This window comes from Tupaia chinensis, unplaced genomic scaffold (assembly GCF_000334495.1).
Source record: "Tupaia chinensis unplaced genomic scaffold, TupChi_1.0 Scaffold147433_1, whole genome shotgun sequence".
NCBI lineage: Eukaryota > Metazoa > Chordata > Mammalia > Scandentia > Tupaiidae > Tupaia > Tupaia belangeri.
This window is the reverse complement of record NW_006207284.1, coordinates 4,695,499-4,704,672: the sequence shown is the minus strand read 5'-3', so window position 1 is coordinate 4,704,672 and position 9,174 is coordinate 4,695,499. Positions and strand designations below refer to the sequence as shown.

General features: G+C 37.9%; 1 pseudogene; it reads right to left on the bottom strand.

The window, feature by feature from the left end:
• Positions 1 to 808: 808 nt before the first annotated feature.
• LOC102472432 (60S ribosomal protein L12 pseudogene) lies at positions 809 to 1,433 on the bottom strand (annotated as a pseudogene).
• Positions 1,434 to 9,174: the final 7,741 nt, after the last annotated feature.

Genomic DNA, 9,174 nt, shown 5'->3' with positions numbered 1-9,174 from the left:
TCAGAAAATTGTAAATTAAAACAAGATACCATTACACACTTGCTACTACGTTTAAAATTTATAACACTGGCAAGAGTGTGAAGCAACAGAAACTCTCATTTATTGAGGGTGGGAATGCAAAATGGCATAGCTACTTTGGAAGACAGTTTGGCAATTTCTTACAAAACTAAATATAGTCCAGCCATACAATCCAGAAATCCCTATTGCTATTTTTCTTTTATTCTCTCTTTTATTTATTTACTTGTGTGTGTGTGTGTGTGTGTGTTTGTGTATGTGTGTGAGGAAGGAGAGAGAGACAGAGATAGACCCCTTTGACAGGGTCCTACCACCTCACAGGATCCTACCACTTACCTCCTGCCCAGCCTCCTAGGCAGCCAGGACCATGAGCACACATCACTGTGCTCAGGCTGTCTTAAGTTGGACTAGAAATCAGACCTGGGCCTCTTATATGGCTTTCACCATTGCTCAGCAATACCCTTACACTTGTGCCACCATGCTTGATCTCTTCTTGCTATTTATTCAAAGGAGTTGAAAAATTAGGTCCATGTAAAAATCTGCACACAGTTGTATATAGAAATTTTCTTCATAAAAATCAAAATTTGGAAGTAACCAAGATGTCCTTCAGTGGATGAGTAGATAAGTAAAAACTCTGTGGTACAGCCAGACAATGGAATATTACTCAGGGCAAAACAAAGAAACAAAAAAACGGTATTAATCTATGGAAAGGCAAAGAAAAAACCTAAATGTGTACTATTTAGGGAAATCTGCCAATGCAAAAGAGCTTTATGCTGGTTTTTATTTTGTCTTGTTTTTGGTTGTCACATGATCCTTCATTGAGATGTCTTCCTGTGTACTTTTAAACTAGCTGGGCATTCCACTGGGCCACTGTTGATGTCATGAGGGTGGTGGCCATGGACATTGCAGTCAACAGACTGGGCTGTCCCCAGGATCTCTTTACTGGTACCAGAGAGGGTCCTGGTCAAAGACTGGTGCCTCTTCTGTCAGACAATGCTGCCAGTCTCATCAAAGGTGATGTTCCCACTATGTTTAATATTCTTCTGCTTCCTTCTATCTGGTGGTTCCCTGAGGGCTTTGATAATCAGCACGAGGCAGAAGGTACCACTCAGTCTGGGTCTCTCTATTCTGAATGGTCAGTTTAGCGGTAATTCTCAGGCCTTTCCAGTCACTGGTTGCCTTGGCAATGTCTTGTGTTACCAACCTTTTTTGGAACAGACCAAGGGGGCCAATCTTGGTGCCAGGGCAGATGTGGCACTGACTTAACCACTGGTGCACCTCAGGTACATGAATTTGATCTTGTTGGGGTCCATCTTGGGTGGCATGGTGGAGGTGGTTGATGTCAGATGAACTCAGATTCAGGACAACTGAAGAAAGTTGCACCCAGGCCTCCACTGCGCTGAAAGCCGTAAAGAAAAGGACTATATGCTCTATGAGTTCAACAAGATGGCCACCTGGGAAGACAAAACTACGGAGATGGCGAATAGATTAGTGGAGTCCAGAGGCTAGGAGATAGAGAAGGATTAGTAAATAGAACACAGGATTTTTAGGGCAGTGAGTCTATTCTGCACAATCCTATATTGGCAGATACATGCTGTTGAGGTCTGAATGTGTGCCTCCAAAACGTGTATGTTGAAACCTAATCACCAATGTTATACTGTTAGGCACCAGGACACGTATGAGATGATTGATCATACCGGATGAGTTTTTATGAATGGGATTAGTGCCCCTATGAAAAAGTCCCCAGAGGGCTGCCTTCACTATTCTACCACATGAGGACACAGTGTGCAGGTGTCATCTATGAACTGAGAAATGGGCCCTTACCAGACCTGAATCTAGTGATTCTTTGATCATGGACTTTTCAGTCTACAGAATTGTAAGAAATACATTTCTGGGGACGAGCAGTTAGCGTAATGGCTATGTTGCTGAACTCCCATGTAGCGGACCACAGTTCAAGTCCCAGACCCGTGGCTTAAACTCACACTGGGTGCGTGTGCATGCGTGCCCAAGATCCCGAGAGGAGAATGGAGGAGAAGGGATTGCAGCGTGGCCATCCCCTCTGGGGGGTGATTTCTCACTTTCCCTGTCTCTTCTGTAAGCACACATGCCCTTTGGCAAAACCTTAAAAACAAAAACACAAACAGGAACAAAAAAAGTCATCTGAATACTCCTCTATTTTCATAAATTACCCAGATTCAGATAATTCTGTTATCAGCAATAGAACATAATAGAACAATTAGCACTGAGTTTTTAAACAATAATTGCATGGTACTGTTAAACAAAGTTTGCAAAAAGCCATTGTTTCCATCTAGCCTTCAGCGCTAGGCCCCAACAGACCAGAGCAAAACACTCTGAACAACAGAATCATTCACACAAAGTGTTTACATAATCAAGCTAAACTTCTGGGCCAGTTTTCCAAGGAAACAGGAGATTCATTGCAACCAATCCCAGTTTATCTAAATTGACCTGATAAGGAAATCCCTTTAATTTTAATTCTTCAAGGAAAGTAACCCTGAAGCAAGCAATCCATATAAAACCTACCTCCTCTTCTCAGCCCTTGGAACATACATACTACTTTAAGTATGGTTGCCATGTTCTGGAGTTCACATAAAAACCAATTCGATTTTTGTTTTTATTTTGCTATAGGGCATGTGTGCTGGCCACAGACAGATAAAAAGAGGAATGGAGAGGAGGAAAGTGAGAAACTCACCCCCGTCCCCAGGGTTTGGCCACAATGTAATCCCTCTTCTCCATTCTCTTTACAGAATTTTGAATGCACATGCACATGCACTCAATGTGTTTTTCAAGTTGCTGAGTGTAGGACTTGAACTACATGGTCAGTTATGTTAGATCTAGTTGCCTTAACCATCACACGACTGGCTGATCTATCAATTAGACTTTTTAACTAAATTTGTTGTAATTTTGTCTTTCAACAACACTAAGTGGTAATTCTTTAACAAAATTTTTTCCTTTAAGATTAACTAATTTTATTTATTATTATTATTATTAATTTTATTTTATTATTGTTATTCATCTTTTAATTAGACCAGGAATTTTTCGTTTATTTTTTTACCATTTATTTATTTTACACAATGTGTCTTTCTCCTCTTTCTCCCTCCTTTTTTTTTTTTCTTTTCTTATTCTAGGTTTGCCTAGTTGCCCACATTGCTTTATTTTCCACTTACACCTATTTTGGGAATTTCTGTCTGTATTTTTCACATGCTTTAATACAGCATGTTAACTTTTAGACTCTTTACCCTTAGTATATTTTTGGAGTATTTTTGCTTGCTTTTCTTTCTTTTTCTTTTTCTCTTTCCTTCTTTCTAATTTCTTTCTTTCTTTTTCTCTTTTTTGTTTCCTTTTTTACTTTAAGACATAGTAGGAGCTTGGTACTGCTCTTATTTCTAATTTTCTACCACCTGAGGAAATGATGATGAGAGGGGCAAACTAAGCTGAGGGGCTATGAATTATTAGTTCGAATACTGGGATCTGTTCTCTTGCTTGCCTTTTTGTAACAGGAAAAAATCAGTAGTAACATTTATTTCCCCTAGTTGGAGATGAGGGAGCTGTTTGCAGTGTTCAATGGAAACAGGCCAAAGATACTGGTTTCCTAAGACCCACTGTACCTAGTCAAAGTGGGGGAGGATGGGAGACATTGCCTTGGCAATACTCATTTACCTCTAGGCCATTTTTAATCTTTATTATCTAGAGCCCTTAAGCCCTTGCATTTCTCCAAGAAAGTCATTTTTTTAACTTTGTTTGTTCTTCTTATAATTTTAAGAGAGATTTCTATTACAGGGCACATGTGCTTGATGGAGAGACAGAGACAAGAGAGACAGAAAGTGAAAAATAGCCCCCTAGGGGGATGGCCATGCCACAATCCCTTCTCCTCCATTGTCTTCTCAGGATTTTGGGCACACACGCACATGGGCTTGGCATGAGTTTTAAGCCACTGTATCTAGGATGCGAACATCATCAGCTATGTGAGAGTCCAGCAATGTGACCATTACGCCATCTGTTGGCCCCATCTGTTCTCTTTTCTATCATAGAGATTTACAGTATCCTTTCCAGTATTTTACCATCACAATCCAGAATTTTCTAAATCATTTTCAAGTATTCATGCTGTTCAAATTTTCTGGAACCTCAAAAGATAGAGGTTACATCCATAATCACACCATCACATAAAGCAAACTAATATGTCTCTTAAATTCTGATGTTAAATTGGGCAACAAATAGCAGGCTTCTGATAGATATATAGCCACTTTACTTCAAATTCCTAATATAGCACAAGTGATCCCTAAATTGCACACCCCTCTAGTTGGACTTTTTCATTATGCGCCAAAGCCAAAGCACATAAACATATAGTTTAGGGCTTCCATAATGAAAAATTGCCTTGGTTCAATTGGAATGGGCCTTGAGATAAGAATTTTTACCTCAACATTCTTTATATGATTAATAAAGTGAAAGGATAAAGACATTTGTTGTTGGACTAGCAGATGGTGTAATGGTTATGTCACTGGACTACTACATGACTGACCTTGGTTCGAGTCCCAGACCTGGAGGTTTCAAACTCATGCTGGGCATGTGTGCATGTGTGCCCAAAATCCTGAGAGGAGAATGTAGGAGAAGGGGTTGCAGCAATACCACAGGGGATGATTTCTCGCTTTCCGTCTCTCTGACGAGTGTACATACTCTATAGCAAAAATCTGTCTCAAAAAAAAAAAAAAGACATTTGTAGCCATATTAGATATAATAGTGAAAAGATGGAAGCAACCTTATTGTTCCCAAATAAACAATTATGTAAAGAATGTAGCTCTCATAGGCATTGAAGACACTTGCTTCAGTTGTGCTCCCCAGGCTGTATGTGAAGCTACATTACTGGGAGATGCGCCATTCATAGCAAGGTAGTCAGGAATCCATCTCGTGAAGCTTGGAAGGACTGAACACCCCACCCCGATTTAGACCTGCAAGTGCTGCCCCTCACCCTCCACCAAAGCCCATGTAAGGAGCTGAATCTTAAGGACTGAAGAACTGTCTGTCCTCTGGGAAAAAATAAAATGCCGTTTATGCATTAAAAAAAAAGAAGAGGAAGAAGAATGTAGCTCTCAATCATGAATCATGAAGCTTAAAAAAATCACATTTAAATAAATTTAATTGACACAGGACAATTATGATACATGTCCTAACCATACTGTCAGGTCTACAAGGTCTGATGCTGTGTCTGTGCTGTTGACCTTTTTCCCCCAACCCTGCTACAATGTCGAGCAGTAGAATGGCAATAAAGGAGCAGAAACAATTTTAAAAAGAAGTATCAGTCTGACTATCCTTCTAAGAAAAGGAGGATAAGCTGGTAGAAAGTTAAGTGCAATCAATTCTAAGGCATTTCCAAATATGGACCCGCATCTCAGGATACCACTGCCTAGGACACTATACACATATAAAGTTTTTCTTCCAACGGAATGTGAAGCTCATGTGTTCTTCTTAATGAATTCAGGACATTTAAAGATCTCAGAAGAAGTATCCATCTTGTTGAAATTCTACCAAGTTCTGAGCAGCCACATTCTTTTTTCTTTGCTCAGCCCCTAATTACTATAAAATTTTGACAAGTAGTTCACACATTGAAAAATCTGTGCTTGGCTCTTCAGAGACTCCCGAAATCCTTTAATCATGGCAACGCTGTCAGCTGTGTCAGCATGGTATGAGGAGGAGGACCTTAGCCAATGCGTGGAGTGGCCTGGTGCTTCCTCTTTTCAAGCCTGGAGAGGCAGACAGGATACAGAGTAAAGCATAACCACAAAGCTGGAGCCTCTTTTGCAGAGCAAATGAAATTTAATGAAAGAGGAAAGTTTTCATTAAGTGAGGAATCAGAGAAGACTAAAAAAGTTTGAGACATTTTTCTTTTAGAGGAGTAAGGAACAGGAACTTTGAAATCAAAGAACATTTAGAATTTTGAATACATGGTAAAGTATTTTTAAAAGTACCTACTCTGCAAAGATTTGTGTAAGATTACAAACAGTGAGAGGAATATGACACTGCCCATTTCTCAGCACTTCCTACTTTATGTCTCTGATCATCACACTTCTGTGAATTGTTTTATTTGCCCTCAATATGCTAATAATTCATGAAAGTAATAGATGACTTATTTGTATTTATTGAACTATTGTAGAGTGGCTTTGGTAGGCACAGGATACAAACAGGTCCCTGATCATGTTGTGGACAGGCAAACAAGTGAACAGGTGAGTAAGTGCAATAGATAAAATCCCAGCTGGCTTACAGGAAACGACACCTAGTTGTGTCCCTTCCTCATTCTGTATAGTGAAATAAATTTTATAAGATATGCACATGCCATCGCTTAATGTAGTACTAAAAGGCCCAGCTTACATGTGTATGTTTCTCCATCTCTTGAATGATGGATATACATAATTAAGTAGGAAATACGAAAGTATATGGAAAGAGATCAATTTCTTCCAGCTTTTCCAAGGCAGGCCAGCAGAGGGAAAGTTAAGACAAACTCCAGTGCTACATCACCTGTTTGCATCTCAGCTCAGTGTCCACCAGTTGTGCAAGATCAAATTCAACTTCATATGTTTCAGTTGTATCAGTCTGAAAAGTGGGCAGTAATGGTATTTACCTCACACGACATTTGCGATTATTAAGATCTATATATAAAGGACTTATGATGTTGCATCATCCATGAAAAGTAATATTTAAGTAAAAGCTATTTAAGACATTTTATCTCATAAATTGATTAAAAATAAAACAGACAGTATGAATATAATAATGCCAAGACTATATTTTTACATATTCACATGTATGTGTAAAAGCATGTATAAAACTATTTCTGAAGTATGTATATTATACTGTTAACAATCGTTAACACTTGTAGGAATATAAGAATTTTCTTTTTAGAGGATTTTGCCTTAGGGCACTTATACTTACCTCAGAGAGACAGAGACAGTGATAGGAAAGTGAAAAATCACCCTCCCAGGGGGGATGGCCACACCACAATTCATTCTTCTTTATTCTCCTCCCAGGATAAGGGCATACATGCACATGCAATCAGCGTGAGTTTCAAGCTACCAGGACAGGGACTCAAACTGCAATCAGTCCTGTGGGAGTCCAGCAATGTAACCGCTATGCCATCTGCTGGCCCTGGGATTTATTCTTTTCTTTTTTAATGAGACATTTTAGTCAAAAGATAGCAAGAAGAAAAAAGTGGATGATGGAAAGTTTATTTATTCAATTACATATGTCAGTTTGTGAGTAGAAATTTTTAAGGAACTCAGAGCTACACATAGTCTATAACCAAAGTATATAGTAATATCATCAAGAAATAGTCCATTATTAGATGAACTCTTCTGAGTCAAATGGTAGAGTCTTAGCAGCAGGCTAATGAATTTGTAATTTTTCAAATTATTTCGATAATCTATAACAAATGTCTTTTCTTTTGCATTTGGCTTTCTGTTTAATTTATTTAAAATAATTTTATATCAACCACTGTATATCATTACAGTTTGCAAAATGAATTTTCCCAACATGAACACACTGTATATTAGTACAGTTAAAGATATGATACATATTATCATCAACAGATAAGTTTTCATTTTTATGTCCCTTAAATATTTTGCTTCTTTCATTTTCCCTTTGATTTGCTTTTTAGTTGTCCCAGAAACATTTGCTGAAAAGACTATTCTTTCCTCTTTGAATGATCTTCATGTTCTTGGTGAAAATCACAGACACAGGACTTTTTTCTGGACTCTCAATTCTATTCCATTGATCTATACAAAGGGCATTCAAAAGAGTCATGGGAAGGTGTATTATGGAAAATATTATTTATGGATTTCAAGTTTTTGCCACAAAATTAACTCATGTTTTAATTCTCACTTACTACAAACGTTTTGAAGTCACCTCATATGTCTGTTCATATGCCAGAACCACAGTGTCTCAATTACTGTAGTTTTTTGATAAGTTGTGAAATTCCAAGATTTCCCTTTTTCAAGATCATTTTGGCTACCCTGAGTCCTTCACAATCCACATGAATGTTAGATCAGTGTGATAATTTCTTCAAGAAATCATCTAGGATTCTGATAGAGATTACCTTGAATTCTCAATTTAGAAAGTATTGCCATCTTAACAGTATTTCATCTTGCAATCCATGGACATGGGTGCTTTCCCCTTTTATTTAGATCTTTAATTTCTTTCAAGAATGTTTTGTAATTTTCAGAGCATACATTTTGCACTTCATTGGGGGATGACAATGCTGCAATCTCTTCTCTCCCACTCTCCTCTAAAGAGTTTGGTCATGCATGTGCATATGCTCGGTGTGGTTTTTGTTTGGTCATGCATGTGCATATGCTCGGTGGTTTTAATATATATAATTATTTATTTCATTTATTCATTCATTTATTTTTTATTTTGACCAGAGAGAGACAGAGGGTGAGAGTGAGAAAGAGAGGAAGTGAGAAAGCAAGCCATCAGATTCAGAACTTGAACCCTGGTCAGCTATGTGGGAGTGTCCAGCACCTTAACTGCCACACCACCTGCTGGGCCCCTCTGTGTTTTTCAAGCTGCTGGGTCCAGGATTCAAACCACTAGGTCAGTTGTGTGGCATTCAGTCACCCCAACCACCACACTGATAGCTCACTTGCTCTAACAGATTTTTCATGAATTCCTTAAAATTTTTCACATACACAATAATGTCATTCAAGTAAAAGTTTTAGTTTCTCATTTTCATTTTCAATCTGCATATCTTTTTTTTTTTAATGTAATTCATCTGGCTAAGAATGCCAGTGCAAGGTGAACTGAAGTAAGTGATGAGAGTGAACATCCCTGTCCAGTTTTATCGTAGGATTGAAAAAAAAAATAGTGTTTCACTATTCAGTATGATGTTAGCTATAGTTTCCCATAAATGTCCTTCATCAAATTTAGAAAGTCCCCTTCTACTTATATCTTGGTGTGTGTTTTATTATTCATACTTAATAATTATTAATATGATTAATCACAACAACTATCTATTATTATTTATAATAATAAACTCCCTTTTAAGGGAGTTGGATTTTGTAAAATCTTTTTCTGAATCAACTGAAACGATTATGTGGATTTTGTTTGTGCTTTTTTGATATATAATAGATTAACTGATTTCATATTGAACCAACCTAG